General features: G+C 36.9%; 1 long non-coding RNA gene across 1 annotated transcript; it reads right to left on the reverse strand.

Annotated features, from left to right (window-relative positions):
- Positions 1-319: 319 nt before the first annotated feature.
- On the reverse strand, positions 320-2,159 carry LOC124667774. Its single transcript, XR_006991399.1, has 3 exons — positions 2,031-2,159; positions 1,862-1,937; positions 320-577 (listed from the first exon to the last, which is right to left on the reverse strand). It is a non-coding gene; the product is annotated as an uncharacterized LOC124667774 (long non-coding RNA).
- Positions 2,160-2,408: the final 249 nt, after the last annotated feature.

The following is a 2,408-nucleotide window of genomic DNA, read 5'->3' on the forward strand; positions in this document are numbered from 1 at the left end:
CCATAGCTTTCAACATAGGAAATAGAGTTAGAGTATAAATGATAGTGGATGAATGGATTAGTTCCAGCATAGGAAATAGAGTTAGAGTAAATGATAATGGATGAATGGATTAGTTCGTAACAAATTGATTAGTAGTTCATTAGTAGAGAACAGAAACCATGTGTGAGCTAATCTATAGCTTTAATTAACCACAAACGTATGTGCATAATAGCAAAGGCCCCAGCAAAAAAAGAACAGAAATCATGTATGCATAGACACTATTTCAAATAAACCTCCACTACGGTCAGTATGTAAATAGCTGCATTTTCATGGCCATTCACAAAACAAGTACAGATTGTTTTTGACAAAATCAAACACACCAGAAGAGGTATATGTATGGCAGGGATATGAAGTGGGCAAGTAAGTTATAACAGAAAGATGGAAATAAATACCAACATAGGAGGTGGCTTTGAATTCACTATAAATCTACATCAAGGTCTACAGCATACCGGCAATAAGGCCGGATCCTAAATCCAGCAAAAGCATAAAGATGCCACCCGCTAAGCTCTCGGGCAACAATCTCCAGCAAGACAACAACCTGCAAAGAAAATGGAAAAAAGCAACTATGTCAAGCAAAAAGCAAAAGAAACAAATTTTTGATCATGTGTGAAAGTAGAAATTGAAAAGGCACGCAAGAAAGGATAAAGAGGAAAATAAATCAGTGAATGGAAGCACAGTAAAAATAAACAAAAAGTGAATGGATTAACTAAAAAAGAGGAAAGAATTGGGGTAAAATCAGGGCAGAGAAGAAACTAAGAAATGGGATAAAATCTCAATTGCTGCACCATTAGGCCTACGAGCGCTCTCGCTGTAGCAGCAACACATATGCAGGGGTAGTAGTCATTGTAGGTCTTACTTTCGTACTCTACTGCCTAGACACCACAACAATAGCTACTTTCAAAAGGGAACAACGTCAAATCAGGGACCGTGAAAGGTACAGCTAGTTACAAAGATATATTTAATGGGGTTGTATGATGTATCCGATTGGTAGCATAATCATCAACTCCATGTCCGAAGTGTAGAAAATTGAAGGAAATGCTTCTGCAGCGCCAAAACCGATCATTCCAAAAAAAATATCTTCTATGAAAATTGCTATGCTCACTGCAGTGATTTGCAAAGTCTACACTCACTACCCAACAAACCAAAAGAAGATTAAGTTATCTCTACATTTATGAGCCGTATTCAGAAGACAATGTGCAAGCATTATGTTTTCCCTCCATGACGCTCACAGAATCCTTCCTAACTATATCAAAAGTAAAGCAGTATATAGATCAATCTAGAGCAGACATATAAGAATGCCAGAAATGTAAATCAAGCTACATCTGAAACACTAAATGGGACTAAAAGTAAGCACGAATCACTAATTCCATAGTAGTCCAAAAACAGCCGAGGGAAACATGGGTACAGAAAACATAAATATTTTAAGATCACTGTTAGCATGTAGCTCCCAGTTTTCTCAATATTATGTTCATCTCTCCTGAACCCAGTTTTCTCAATATTATGTTCATCTCTCCTGAACTGATCATTGGTATTATGATATAACACTATTCCCAAAAAAATGGTTGACTCGACCATAGTTTAATAAGATACTAATGCACCATTAGTTTTAATCACCATGTCTGATTATGAGTTTCATGAAACACCAACCTACATCCTATAACATGTAGGACAAAGTATAAACAATATGTCTGTGAATTCCGAAGAACCAACCACAACTGTATTCAGAGGATCCATATTTCCTGATATTAACCAACATTTAAGGAGATAAAAAATGTACACTAAATTTATGAAAGAATAACACCCCAAGAAATAAAAAGTAAACCTTTTGAAGTGCTTCACAATATATAATTATGTAGAGCGGAATGGCGAAGAGCGATATTAGATATCACCTACAACAGCTGGACACAACTAAATAGAGTTATTTGGTGGAGATGCATAGAACAAAGTACCAATGGAATACACATCAGAATGGCTTGTTGAGATATTCCCACCTCATTTTCACTTAAGCGCACAACATTTGAAGAATTTGGAGAAGGTGACCAGCCTGTAGTGCAAATTGAGATCATGTCATCACTTGTTGCTTGTTTAGGGACTTTTGCTTCAATCCATACCTTGCTTGTACACACTTGTAATAGTCAAAAGGGGAATAATAAAGTATGATTTAAACAGACAAGCAATGAATCATCACTGTCTATGCTCGGTATTCCGACGGAACAAAGATCCAAAAACCATATTGAATCTCTAATCAACAATGTTTCTCAGCAATATTACCGAGTGCATAGTGCTTGGGCCGGCTATTCAAGCTCGCCGTCGAACCGGGGATCATGGAACAGCTGCACCCTTTAATTGATGAATTCATGTCAGCAAGA

The sequence above is a fragment of the Lolium rigidum genome, chromosome 6 (assembly GCF_022539505.1).
Source record: "Lolium rigidum isolate FL_2022 chromosome 6, APGP_CSIRO_Lrig_0.1, whole genome shotgun sequence".
NCBI lineage: Eukaryota > Viridiplantae > Streptophyta > Magnoliopsida > Poales > Poaceae > Lolium > Lolium rigidum.